At 33.6% G+C, this 15,049-nt stretch overlaps 1 protein-coding gene across 5 annotated transcripts in view; it reads right to left on the bottom strand.

The window, feature by feature from the left end:
* Positions 1 to 9,155, bottom strand: part of TFPI (tissue factor pathway inhibitor) — an 82,305-nt gene extending 73,150 nt beyond the window's left edge. For 2 of the 5 annotated variants that reach the window (XM_017545045.2, XM_017545048.2), the window contains exons 1-2: positions 8,847 to 9,155; positions 5,945 to 6,144 (exon numbers count right to left, since the gene is read on the bottom strand). The gene's annotated coding sequence lies outside the window, so the exon portion shown is untranslated. The remainder of the gene's footprint in view (positions 1 to 5,944; positions 6,145 to 8,846) is intronic. The other 3 variants (XM_017545046.2, XM_017545042.2, XM_017545050.2) reach the window with 2 other exon arrangements.
* Between the last annotated feature and the right edge of the window lie 5,894 nt (positions 9,156 to 15,049).

Raw genomic sequence — 15,049 nt, 5'->3', positions numbered from 1 at the left:
AATTATACATGGTTTTATAAAGGAAGGAAGTCTCTTCTAAGAATAAAACTGTTTACTGTATAGAGCTAGTATTTTTGTTATTCATAGTATTAACAAAACAAAGTCCTATGGAGAGGAAATAGCAATACCAGGCAAAAAGAGTGTATATTTTTATATTACAACCAAATAGCATATAGCATATGCAAACTATTTATTTAAATATTTTAAAAACAAAAATGGAGGCAAGGACACACATTTACATCATGCTAGAGCTAAAAGCAATCATAGAAATAAGTATCTGAAATATCTAGGTTTTTTAATTAAGAAAACTGGAGCTGAGAAATTGATTTCCCCCCGCCCCGAGTCTCGCATTTGTATGTTGGCAGGGTTTTAACTCAGACATAGGAATTGGGACCATTCTAGGAAAGGGCAACTGTAAGCTTCAGAAAGACACACAGTTCTCACAAATATTTTCATTTTTATCACCTAAAGCAAATTTCAGATTACTTACAATCTCTAGAAATTAGCATTTCATTAAACCATAACTAGGAAATGTTTAACGTTTGAGCCAAAGTTAAGAAACCTATTTAAACTTAATTAAAACAGAAAATAAAAAGAAAATTAATTAAAACAAATTTATATTTAATGTTTTGAGCCAAAGTTAAGAAATTTAATTAAAACAAAATTATTTTTGGTGCTCATATTTTTGATAGGTAAAAATAATGTTCTCCTACATAATAACAGGGAATATTAATATTTGTTGCCAATTAAGAGAGGAGTGTGAGCCCTGAGAGTGGAGAAATAAAATTGAGAGGCAATAAGGGGAAGGGAGACAGGTATAAAGAGATCATTAGAAAGTGAAGAACAAGGTAAATGTAAACATGTAAACACATTTCTTAAAAATTGCAATTGAAATATGAAGAGAATGTGATATACTACAGATCTTCACTACTAAAAATACAATGAACAAAATGAAATAAAAACACATAAAATACAATGAACAAAATGAAAAAAAAACACACAATACAAGAAATAATGCCAGTGTTTCTTTTTTATAGTAATGAAGAATATTTTATTGTACCTGTTCTATGTATAGTTGTCCGTAACTACTGAAACTCTCTAAAAATGAATGGAATTATTTTGTCTGGACTTTATAGTTAAATCTGGAAGATTTTTTTTTTTTTTCAGAAAAAGATCACATTGTTTTCTTTGAGTGAATTCACCTTTTTTCATCATAATTACTCTAATTTCCATGCATATCAATTTGTTTAAGAGCAAAGCTCTTTATGTTATGTTATTGGCATTTCCTTAAGAGGGGAAAAAAACAAATAAAGTTATTACATATCTGAAGCAAATGGTGGTTTTCAAGAATACAATTCTGCATAACTGTGAAACCTAGTAGCTCCAAATGAAAGGAAATGGAATAAAAAATGAATGCAAGTTAAATCAATGAATTTTGGTGTGAGAGGAGAAAAAAAGAATAATACATTAAATGTGTATTTCTCTGGTATAACATAATATTAAAAATGAGAATGGTATGGAGAGATAGAGAGCCCTGTGGCTACTTTTGACTATTTTACCTGTTTTTAGTATTTGCTCTTCTAGATGCCCATTATTGAGTTAGATAAGCAAATGGCATTTGAGGCCCAAAATATCTATTTCCTAATTATGTGTCTAGGTACCTATGTATTATGTATCTCTTGGTAAATGATTTAATTTTTAATTAAAATTAACCTCTTAATTCGTGATGAATGGGACATCTTGTGGGAGATGGAAGACATGGAAGGACAGTTTGCAAAGACATGGAACGACAGTTGAGACTTTCCTCACAGGTTCTGGAATTCAGGTTGATTCTGCCTTTTTAAAAATTTTAAGGATCAGTAGCTAAAAATATCAAGTCGGTTTCTTCATGTCTGCTGAAGGCTTGTTTCCATCAGATTTTATCTCTGCCTAGACAAATGTATTGGAGACTTCTCAACTTCCTGCTTCTGATGATCTCAACTTGTCGTATGACAAAAGGAGATCCAAATATTAGCCCACGTACGGAAATTTCTCACAAAAATGTTACTATATTATATTTAGGGAAAAAAGATGGCAAGATCTATACTCATTATACCGGAGACTGGATTTCTAGAACCTTTTGGTTTCAGATTTATGATGAAGTAGAAAACTTTCTGATTAGAAAAAATATAATAGTTTCAAATATTAGCTAAACTTTTTATCTTTAAGTACAGTAAACATGACAAATAAATAGTCAATATTTTCACTTCTATTAAGGAGAGTATTTCTGATAGTAAAAATAACCCTTAGTGTGAAAAAGCTAAGAATTCATGATTGCTTCTAATGACAAGTATCTGGGAGGGGTCTGAGTTTGGTTCGAGAGAGGAACTACAGCTGTTGGTGACTACAACCATCTGCCCAGATGACATCGTGATAAACTCTGAATCACTCTAAAGGAACGAAGAGCCCTGACAGCTGAGTCATGGTCCCCCAGGAGCCGTTAAGAAGTTGATCTTAAGCCACTTTCATTCAAACAACAACAAAAAAAGCCATGAAAGTTGAGAACTATGGGTCCTGAGAATGACAGGAAATTGGTGCCACATTATTCACAGAATTCAATAAACAGTTAATTTTTTCTCTTAGTTTCACATACTTAATGCTCATTATTTTACATTTTTATAAAGACCACTTAGTTTAAATTGCCATTCATCTCTTTCCTATCAAAATCTTACCCAACACATAATCATATAATCAGAAATTAGATAAGGTTTTCTTGTTTAATGCCCTGCATAACACATTCAATTACAATTTTCTGGGAATGGTGATCAAATATTTGATTTTTTGTAAGTTACATCAAATCCTCATTACTAGGTTAATTTATAAATGATTACAATTTATCACATGGTACACTTTTCATATCTTTTGAAGGATTAATATACAAAAAGTACATAGTTAATGCTCAGCTTAAAGGTATTAAAATTGAATCTGCTTATTCAAGTATAATGATAAAACTGAAAGAGATCTTAAAATGGTTTAATCTCTTCCTTGGCTTTCAAAAAGATAAAGTCTTATTCTTTATTGGAGATTTCTTTATCCATAGAATATCTTAATGCCCAATGTCTCAACTTCCTCCCTATGTCAAGCTTTATCTGTTTTTAAAATATTTATGTTGACTTCTTCAGATGTATCATTAATTGATACTGTTTTTGATTCTAGTTATATATACTGTTATCCTTGGATACTAAAGTAGGTCTCAAATACATCTTTCATGATGGTGTGTAAGATTCTGAGAGATCTGGAAAAAAAGGTATGATCTCCCTTCTCAAGTGCAAGTATATACTTGGAGAGATAGTTTTTCACTTACATTCTGGGAGATCATCCATGGTCTCCCCATGTCTTTTACAGAAGAGGCTTCCAGCACCTATTATGGAAGTCAAATTGCTATTTGGATCTTCCTTATCTCTATACTAGATGATAATATCGAATGCCGATAAGTGGTGGTGGGGAGAGTAATATTGACAGAATAGTGATATGGCAAATATTGGCACCTCAGAAACTTTTTGCTTTTTTGAGGGCTCTTATTAATATTTGCAAACTTTAAAAAGGAAAAAGTCTTGAAAAGAGTTTTATCCATAACTGACCACATATAGAAAAACAGACCCCTCTTGTTATGGGAAATGAGGGAAATGAGGATAGTCCAAATTCCCCCTGATTAAACATTTTTCCTCATTGGACACATTCTTCAGCAGTTCCTTAAGAGAAAAATATACTAAAAAAAGTTAACTCTGGGAAATCTAGAATTAGATTAAAATTATTGACACTAACAGGAATGCCTGGATATTTCTTTAAAAAATGCTTATCTTAATTTTTTTGAAAACCCACATTAGCACCAGATCATTTCTTTAATGTGTACTGATTTCCTTTCTTCATTGGCTAAATAGCTTTGCTATTATGAGATTAAAATCACGTAACTCAAAGGAGATGTATAAGATCTGGAATAATGTCACATAGTTACAAATCCAAATTCCAATGCTAATATAAATATAAATTATGCCTACTATGTTTGTCATTGATTTGGGATTATCTGTTTGCCTCAAGTCATTTAAAAAATTGAGTAGGAAGCACCTGAAGCTTTCCTTTCACAACAAGAGAAGGTTTTACTTTGTATTCACTTTACTCAGCTTTCTTTATATGAAAGTAGCCAGGAAGCAGAGGAGAAAAAATAATTACAAGAAATTGTGATAGGAAACTATTAGGAAAAGCAATTAATTTCTGATAAAAGCTCTATGATCTAGGTAAATAACAATGAGCACTCATAGTTTGGGAAGTGAGAAGTGCCTGTTGAATAAGTGACTACTTGATTAGTTTTAAGCATGTGGAGCTCATTTGGCATCTAAAATATAGAAGAGAGTGAGATATTAGCTTCCTGAATGGCTGTTCTTATCAGAAAACATAATGAACCAATAAAATTCTTATTTAAGATGAAATAACTATTTTTTTAGAAATAGTGATCTTATGTTCTTTGTTGTATAAACACATATGTACTCATATAACATAGCTCCTGGGCTACAATAAACAATAAATGTATGTTTATCTTATTCAGGCAAACTAAATTTACAGGCTCGTTGCCCTTACATTTTTTGAATTTATATCCATCTTTTGTTTTTTAAGATGTTATGAAAATAAAATTTTAAAAGCTCTTCTACTTCTAACCACCACGTATTAACAGGGATTGGATTTTTCTACCTACCTGAAATAACTAAAAGAAAAAAAAAGAAAGAAAGAAAAAGTATAAGAAATTATATTGGTCAGTGGAGAGAAGTGACTTCATAGAGACAAGAAACAAGTGTTTAGTCCCACATTTTTACATTGTTCCAGCAGACTGATTGAAGAGACTCAGTTTAGTTTCTATGAGTTTAGACAAGAGTCTCAGGTGGTAGTTAGGGTATACAGGACCAAGCATCAGAGAAGACAGAGTTATACAGAAAGGGAGATCTAGGGATCTTCAGGGCGACTTCTAATCTTCAGCTGAATATTGGTCTGTGCATTCATAAAAGTCTAAAGACTGGGTGAAGCACCACCTAAAAGGGTCAGAGGGGCCCACATATGTAAAGCAGGGAATATTTTTTGTACCCAAGTTGCAAAGCTCTCAATTTATGAAGCATTGAGTATAATACTCAGTTGTTTGCCTCAGTAGTAGGAAAACATTAACCATAGTATAAACAATTCTCTGGTCTTACCTAACAAAGTTTAATAGCAAAACTACCAAATATAAAACTGTTTTCAAGTAATTTACATCCCAGAAAAGAGCTCAAGGATATTTATAGAAATACAACAAATACAATACCCGATAAGATAAAATTCATAATATTAGGCAACCACATCAAAATTACTAGGTACTCAATAGTAGAATATAACTCATAATGAGAAAAGTCTAAATGACATCAAAACCAGAATTAGCAGACAAAAATAGTAAAAATTTAAAGTATTTTCCATGTGTTCAGAAAGCTAGAGAAAAGTTGTATTAAATTTTAATATAACCATTGTGATTCATTTTCTGAGACGAAAATTAATCTTTGAAGCTTCCTAAGTGGACTTTAAATATTACCAAATTATTAATAATAAATACCATTATTCTGGAGACTTACCTGTTTCTGAGATTTACTCTGTTTTTAAGCCTTGGGAAATGGGGAATGAGGAAGGAAGTGTTGCTTATAGATGAATTATCATAGAATTCAAGGACTGAACAGAAATAGATAAGGATCAACAAGAGGAGGAGAGATAGACTAGCTTGCCAGCAGCGTGGTGATGGCTCTAGTTCCAGGGTGTCAAAGGCATGTCATGCTTGGTAATAAAAACAGTATTTACATTTTATCAGTGTCGTACTGATGAATGCTTTCGCATTTCTGATGCTGAAATAGCTTTATTATGTCCTAATCAATAACATATAGTAATTTTTACTCACATGTTGACTGGGGAATTCCTTGCAATAATTCTAAGTCTACACAGAGACCTGTGGTCCATCAGATGGAACAATTGGGAAAGTAGTATTGCAGCATTGGGACTTCTATTATGGGTCATGGTGTCCTTACATTCTTTTGTTTTTGAACTCATTTTAACAACTCATTGTTCCAACTAAGAAAGGACATAATATCCCAAGGGAGGCTTAAAGAGAAAAGAAAACAGTGGATTTGACATGGGTCCATACTTTTTGTTATTGTTGGTTTGAGGAAGAAGAAAAGTAGACGTGATGAAGTTGCTCTCAGCAACTGGTAGTTGCTGGTAGTTGAATCTCAGGCTATGATTTTACTTGGCACCTGACCCTTGGAGAAGTGAGGACAGGTATGGGCCCCTGGAATTGATACATAACACTTAGAAAGCAGTCAGTGGGGATCTCAGAGAGCCAGGAGAGATGGTCTAGTATGAAGAAAACTTGCTGGAAATACTTGAACCCTTCCCTAATTTTGGTGAGATTTGATAACCAGAAACACATGTCTATTGAATTCAAATTTCTCCAAATGCACATTGCAGCAATCAGAAAGAATTATAGTGCTGCTATATTTCTACAAAAGATAGCAGAATCTACCTTTGACACTAATGCATGAAAATATTTTTGTGTTTTAAAAAGGCAACCAGCCAAATTTAATTCCTCAAATGAGTTAATTGCTGTAGATGGTAGACAAAAAGTAAGGCTGATTGTAGAAGGCCTTTATTGAGAATAGATGAGTTGTATTATAGCACAATTCTTAGTCATGTCCACATAGTAAAATACATTGATGATATAACTAGCCCATTTTAATTTATATTATAGTTCAATTTAATTAATTTATACCGAAAAATAAGATTTTTTTGAAAATCCTAGTCTGAGTAATTTTTTTCACTTTTTATATTGTCTCTTCCTTATTATATGTTGTAAGGATGTTTACTTTGAATTTTTTTCTTGTATTAGGTAGAGATATCAATTGAAATATATCTAATTTTGTGACACTGAATTTAATCAACCAACCATTCCTAAGGAATTGATAGCATATTTACTATTTGGTTACATGGATAGGCATTCTGGCATTAAAGTAAGTCTTTACAATAAGATTAGAAAATTACTTTTTAAGAGAATTAATATTTTGAAAATTTGAGTTTATTACAAAATACATTCTCATTTTATGTGCTATTATTTAATTTAACAATAAGTTTTTATGGCAGATTTTAGCCAAACTAGTTGTACAATCAACAAGCAAATGATATATGGTCAATCAGTCAGACCATCAAATACCAGTTGGTGGCATACTCTATTTGAACAGGAACCACATTTCCAAAAGGAATGTGATTTAGTCATTGGAGGTAAAACGAAAGATATCAGACTATACCTTAAAAACAAACAAACAAAACAAAACAAACAAAAACTTGTCCAATTCAGTATACATAATAGAAATAGGAATCAAATAGTAGTATGTATGTCATTAAAACTTTCTAACAAGATTCTGTGATCATCTGAAATAGAAAAACGTGGTTTTCCAATATAACTACTCAAATCAGTAAAAAAAAAAGTATTTTAAAGCTTTACTCTTATTTTAAAAATTTTACTTTGTCTTAGTTATCTGTATTTACATTAATGTTTTTCAATCTTTGTTTATCCCTATTTATAGTTTATATACTTTTATTAAGCTAGAGGCCATAAACTAACATTTCATACTCAAATAAATTTCAGGGACTATTCCCTCTTTAGTTTAAGGATTAGATGAGATATGGATACTATATGTTCAAATAGTCATGCACTAGAACGACAGATTTAAAATAATTTTTAAAATGTGTTATGAAGATTTTGTCATGTTCAAAACTTTTGCAATATCTCTCAAAATTGTCACACCTTCCCCCTTTCATGTAAATATTATGCTTTTACACAAGAAATATGACTCTATGTGCAGTATGTTTCCTGCTTGAGTTTTGCCCTTTGTATTCATATTATCTCACGTTATACAAAGTCATTTTGTGACTAATTTCCAGGGCACTGAGTCACAGTGTGGCTGTTGCTTATCTTTTCTCCTCTCCCACATGGTAGTACTCTTGGCCCTTATATTTGGCAATTATTTTATACTAAAGAGTGCTTTTTTATAGTTAAATAATAGTTTGTCTCATTATATTTCTGTGGTTGTTTAGTGCTGCATTACATGCTTTCCTGTCTTAATAGAAGCAAACATTTTGTATCCAACATAACAGTACATCATGTAGGCACGTTATCTATTGTTTTAATTTACAAAATTGCACAACATAGACTTGTTCGTAAGTATTCTCATTTAGTCATCTCAGAATATAAACTTTAGTCTTTGGAGACTTGTAAAATATTTCCTTAGAGGGATTAGTTAATGCTGGCATAAAGTATTCAATTTAGATTATAATTATTTGAATATTTACACATCATTTTAAATGTCATTAACTAATGGTATTGACGGAAGATTCTTTACACAGAAGAGTGACAGTCTTCTTATTAAATGTTATGAAATAAAATGGAAAGGTAAACCAAACTTTCAAAAACTTCCAATTAACCAAGCACAATTAGTAATGAATTCTCCTGTAATCTTCTAATTATAAAACAGTTACATACACCAATTAGTCACAAAAATGTTCACGGTTTAAAGTCATAAACATCGCACATAAATTTGCTTAACAATTAAATGCAAAATGCTGAGAACTCATTTTCATTGCAGTTTGAGTTTGCTTTGTTTACAGGGAAGGGTTGATTTTCATTTTAGGCAAATAAACAGTAATCCTCCCCTATCAGTTGTTTGTCTCTCAGGACCCTGCTTTTCCCCCAAGAAAAGGAAATTGAAGTTATTTCTCATGGGCTAGACAGTATATCGCCATGTACTCACAAGTAAAATCTCTGATGAAAGTTCTTGGAGTGGTTTTTTCAAAACGGAGTTGAGGTAATTTTCTTTTTCCTTCCAGGTATTGAAGAGATGATTTGTCTTCTCTACTTCTTCTTTTAGAAACAGATCAAGAAACTGGGGATTTAAAAATACTGAAAGAAATGCAATCTGATCTTACTAGCAGTGAAAGAGGGAGGTAAGAATTTGACTATTATTCAGCCTAAAGACGCTGCTGTCCGTTGGAGCAAAGAGGGAGCCTCAGAGTCTGTTTGAGATCACTGGCAGTTGGGAATAGCCCAGCTTCCTGTTAGGTCACTATTGCAACCCTGATGACTCTATATAGTACAAACCTCTTTTTTTTTTTTTTTTGTTTTTTTGGTGGAGGAAACAGATGAAGGAAACAGCTTACACCCAAGATTTCAGATACAATCATTTGAATAACTATTTCTTTCACTTTCCGGGATTGTTTTTGTAATCAGTTTAAAAAGAATGCTTTTTTCCTTCTAGAATTAGGGTGTTTTATAAAATTACATATTTATTATTACATCGTTAATAAATAAACTTTTTTGCAGTTTGTTTCTTCTTCAAGTTATTTCATTTGTTTCACCCACCGTCAGTATATTTGTTTTTTTGAAAAGTCTGAGGGCTACTATCGGATATCTCTCTTAGTGAGGCAGTGTAATGCATTATCTGTTGCAGAAGGTCAGGCTTTGAGCTCTACCTTAGCTACTTGCTAGTGTAGCAAGTTATTTGACTTCTCTATACCTCAGTTTCTTTGCTCCTAAAATGTTGATAATAAAAGTTTCTGAGCTTGATATAAGTACTAAATGGCTTAATACATAAAAAGTACTTAAGGCAGACCCCAGCATGTAACGAATCTCCAATAAATGTTGACTATCATTATGGCTGTTGTATTCTATTATTATTCTACACATCATATAAATATTTAAAGGTGTCAACCAGAGTCTCTCTGCTGTATCGTTAAGGTTAATCCTTACTGTTTTTGTATTGGAATTATGGTCATATCAGATTAAGATCACTAGAGATCTAATAGGCGGAATCTACTTTGACAGCAACACTGAAGACATTTGGTCAGAAAATATACCAGTTTCTTGTTTCTCCATCTCAGATCCTTTGTGCCTTCAACTTTTCTTGCTTTCCTTAGACCTCTCTGTAAAAGGTAACCTTTCATTTTGTGTGTTTTTAATATGTATTGAATAATTATTAGGTGACTGGAACATAAATTTTCTTAGTTAATTTTCACAACTAGCTTATAAAGAAGGTCCTCTTTGTATGCCCATTTCCCAGGTCTAGGAAGATTGAGTTCAGTATGTGGAGTTGTGATTCTAATCCTGCAGTCTGATTTTAGAGCACAGATGCCTAAATCCTCCTCTATGCTGCCTTCTCACTCATGTTCTGGATTTGATAACATGTTAATAATTTATCTCCTATTACCTCATGCCCTGCCCCTCAGTCACAATCAAAGCTCTCGTCTCACTCAGACTGTGGAGGAAAGTTGCCTTTTTTTTTTTGGTTCCACAGTGAATCTTGATTAAACTTTTGATCAATCTATAGCTCAGGTAGAGACAAGCTCAGCCAGTCAGGCTTTCTTTCTTGAAAGCATGAACTGAGAACTATGGAAAAAGTACATTGTGTAAAAATAAAATAAAATTTCAGGACCATTTAAGTTTATTATGTCAAGAGAAAAGTTAAGCCCTGGAGATTGTCAGGTAGCATATTTGCAATTCTGCCCCTTAGACTGTAGATTGGCTCTCTGTTTATTGGAGGCTGGCATTTGCTCTGTCACCAGGCTGGAGTGCAGTGGTGCGATCTTGACTCACTGAAACCTCTGCCTCCCAGGTTCAAGTGATTCTCCTGCCTCAGCCTACCAAGTAGCTGGGATTACAGGTGGGTGCTACCAAGCCCGGCTGATTCTTGCATTTTTAGTAGAGATGGGGTTTCTTGATGTTGGCCAGGCTGGTCTTTAACTCCTGACCTCATGATCCCCCCACCTCAGGCTCTCAAAGTGCTAGGATTATAGTTCTTGTTCTAAAAATGACTCGGAGAGACAAGAGATCAAACCTGGCCCTACATCCAATTACTCATCTTTGTTATAGATTAACTGCCTCCTTTATTGCCTGGTACCTAATTCAGACCAGATGGCACCTCAGATGCCATGACAGTTACATCTTCAGCGTGGAATGTTAAATATGCATTTCCCAAGACAAAAGTACCACCTGGACCAATTAATAATTGTAACTATGCCATTAAGGCTTACATAGAATGATGCTGAAAATTCTGTTAAGCTTCCCTGAACTTTGACTCTTTAAGTGATCCCAAACTTCTATACTTGTGAACATTGACTTTCATTCTTTGGAATCTGTACTTCCTGAGCAGCTAGTCCTCAAACTTTGTGTTTGAATAAATTCTCTTTAAACTAGATTCTGACTCTTTTAGTTATTTTAGGTTGACAACAGTAAATGTCAGGCTCTTAACTGAAAGGCCAGATGGAGAAAGGGCTGATAGCCACATGTCTGTGTGTAAGATGGTTATGTGGTGAAAGCTAATTGATAGCGTATTGAGAAAAAGAATAAAGGGAGGAGAACAGGTAACTTCTAAGAAAGAACAAGAGAAAAAGTGAAAGCAAGAGCAAGAGTGAGAAACAAGTGATGTGAGCACGATGCCTGAGCTCTACGGTGGCAGTACATCCCCAGGCCTAGCTCAAGTTTTCCGAAGCACTCAGGAACAGACATCCTTGGCATAAACCCCTTTTTGCCCTAAAGTTATTTTTAAAAGTTTTTTTTTTTTTATGTTAAGAACTCTTTCTGAAAGACCCATATTTTTAACACCAGAGATCATCCATTTCATAGTTAAGCTGCGCTTAGCATCAATGCAAACATCATTTTAAAAATGTAACTTACAAAAACTTCAGTATGCTTGTGCTCAAGACAATGTGAGAACTTGATGTTGTTATGATATCGTTAGGTTAGCCTGATACTGAAACTATGGACCCTGTAGACTCAGCTCCTCTCTGCGGTTTTTTGTTTTTGTTTTTTGCTAGTTTACCATTCCATTGTATATAACTCTAAGTCTAATTTATTTGGATAAAACAAATATTCTCACCAACAATTTGCCTATTTGCCTTTGTATCTTAAACCTCTCTGTATCTAATAAGTGTCTGGATCTTTTCATTTCCCACCACTTTTGTTATTTTTTCTCTCCAACTCACATGTGTCAAATAATATTCTCAGCTCTTAATATTAGCTTTAATACCTCTTGACTAAGATATAAAAATAATCTTTTTTTTCTTTACTTGCTTTGCTTATTAGGAGACATTTCCTAACTTTATCCATTAAGACAGATGGCTATTAAAACATATCTGATGTTTCAACAAGTTCAGGTAATTCTAACTGATCATGGTTAGAAGGGTACTCATTGTTGCAGGACAGGGAACACTAAGACTAAGAAGGATGTTAGAACTTTAGACAGAGGTTTTGATAAATGTCCAAAACAAAATTAAATGTTATCACATCAAATAGTCATTTCATGCATTTTTGTCTACTTAAAAATGTGTAAAACTTTAGATATTCCATTATTTCATATTTTAAACAATTTAAACAATTACTTTCATACAAAATGTGACTGCAAAGATGTTTAACTGGATTGGGTGAAGGGTGAGTCCTTGAGCTTCACTCTTTCTTCCAGTCTTCATCCTTACATACAGAATCTAAGCCGTATGTTGTTTCTAGTTCACTTTTTCTAAAAATGGATTTCTGAAAACAGATCAGCAAATGAAAACAATGGACATTTTCAGATATCATATGTAAAAAAGACAACTAGGTTATATCAGATTATATTTATAAAAACTCTATGTAATAGGTTAAGACATATGCAAACATGGTTTTAAATGTGCCTCTATATTTATTTCATCATTACCGAAATTTATTTGGCTCTCATGTCTCTATGTTGGCTGATATGGAAAGCGCAATCTTGCTTTTTCTAGGTAATATACTACTAGCTAAATTATCGTTAAAATTTGGTCACTTTGGGGCAAATCTAGGTAATTCAGATATGTCCTGCTGTCATTCCTTCCCTTCTGCTGAGAGCACCTGAACCTTTGGGAGTTACTGGGAAAGGCCCCTGGCCCATTTTCTGCTCTCTGTTCTGACTGTCCTCTGCTAAGAGGGCTCTTATAGCTTGGTTGTGTCTATTATAGACAAGATTTAAAATTAAAAATATGTTCTCACTTCAGATCATATTTCTTGCAATGTAAAGCCTTGCCTTTCAAGAAAATCTTCTTTCCTGTGGGTTGAAACATCCATTTGGCAAGCCACATGAAGTTCTTTTTTGCTCTTATCTTTATCTGCCATGGATAAAGGATAAGGACAAAAAGAAATAAAAAAAATGTATCACGTAGTAAATCAAAATATTGCCAACTCTACTCCAGCCACCTCATTTTTAGCTAACTTTAATATAATGTTCATTTTAACAATAGTTGAGAAATCTACTATTAAGTATATCATGCAGGTTATCTCCATGATTAATTTCTCTTTAGATAGCTTTTTAAGCCATTAAGTATCTCAACTTTTTATATTTCTTAAGAATTAAAAAAAAATCCATGTCACAGGGAATCAGGAACAATTAGATAGATGTGAGGGAGAAGGGACATAGTCTCTTTTCCTTCTCCTCTCCCTGGTAGATTATATTATTTGTTCAAACATACATGTTTGCTTCCCTTCCCTTTTGGTCCCTCTTTGGTAATGAGTGAGAAGAGAATATTTCCCTCCTCTCTAACATAAGGTCATGCTGCATTATTGGCTTTGGCAAATAGAATGAGCATAAATATATATACGCAACAGGTGGGTAGAATTTTTATGAGCTTCATGTCAAGTTTATGAGTTTTATGTTCCATACATTTTCCATTTTTTCTGCCAGATGATAGTTATGTTAAAGATTAGGACTATTCTTTTTTTTTTTTTTTTTGAGACAGAGTCTTGCTCCATTGCCAGCTGGAGTGCAGTGGTGCGATCCTGGCTCACTGCAACTTCCGTTTTCTGGTTTCAAGCAATTCTCCTGCCTCAGCCTCCCGAGCAGCTGGGACTACAGACACGCACCACCACGCCCGGCTAATTTTTTGTATTTTTATTAGAGACGGTGTTTCACCATGTTGGCCATGATGGTCTTGATCTCTTGACCTCGTGATCCGCCAGCTTGGCCTCCCAAAGTGCCGGGATTACAGACGTGAGCCACTGCGCCCGGCCAAGATTAGGGCTATTCTTTCATACTGAATCATAATAAAGAGGAAAACAAGCACCAACATGGATGATCCACAAAGGTGATAGAAAATGAATTCTTTGTTGGTAAAAGCTTTGTAAATGTGGGAGTAGTTTGCTACCGAGCATAAGTTAGGCAGAAATGAACAATACACTCTCTATCTTGACTGCACGCATGTGATGACATTATGTAACCCTGAACCACTGGACTAAATTGGACGGCTAGACCCCATGTCTTCCATCTCCCTGCGCCCCGTCTTCTTCCTACTCACTTCCTTGCAGCATATGAAGTAATCTGGGAAAGAATCCTTTCTTGAATTTACCTATAGTAAGCAACAACCTTCAACAGCAATTAACTAAACAAGGATCAATTTGAAATATGTTACAGATTAAATTCTTTTTATGCAACTTAGTAGTAGCAAAAGGGTTTTCAGGAATTTCCTATTCACAAGCAAGCTGAGTCCATCTGTAGGAAAATTCCATCTTTTCAACAGGTTAAATTTTGACAGGGATATCAAATACCCACATGCAAAGGTTGAGTACCAGCATTATTGTAATTTTTGTTTGATCAATGTCATATTTATTATTAATAAAGCATTTCTTGCCAAGTTGAAAATGAGGAGAATGATATTGAGAAGCATGTAGCATGTGGGACTATGAAACTCTAGTCATTGCTTGAGGGTTACTTAGCCCTCACAGAAAATTTTTCAAAGAAGTATTAGTCATAATTTGCCTGAAGGCAGTAATGTTTACTAAAGGTAAACATCTTAGGCAAACTTTCTTTCGTCAGGCTGAACATATTCACTAAAAATATAAGGGCAGCTAATCTTTATATGATCTATGTTTAGGCATTGCATTTCACAATAATATATTGCTACCTATTTTTTAATGTAATGCCTCACACAGAAGAAAACATTTCTTCTGTGGACTGAA

This window comes from Cebus imitator, unplaced genomic scaffold (assembly GCF_001604975.1).
Source record: "Cebus imitator isolate Cc_AM_T3 unplaced genomic scaffold, Cebus_imitator-1.0 Scaffold176, whole genome shotgun sequence".
Lineage (NCBI taxonomy): Eukaryota > Metazoa > Chordata > Mammalia > Primates > Cebidae > Cebus > Cebus imitator.
Note: the sequence above shows the minus strand (reverse complement) of the source record. Positions and strands in the feature narration are given on the sequence as shown.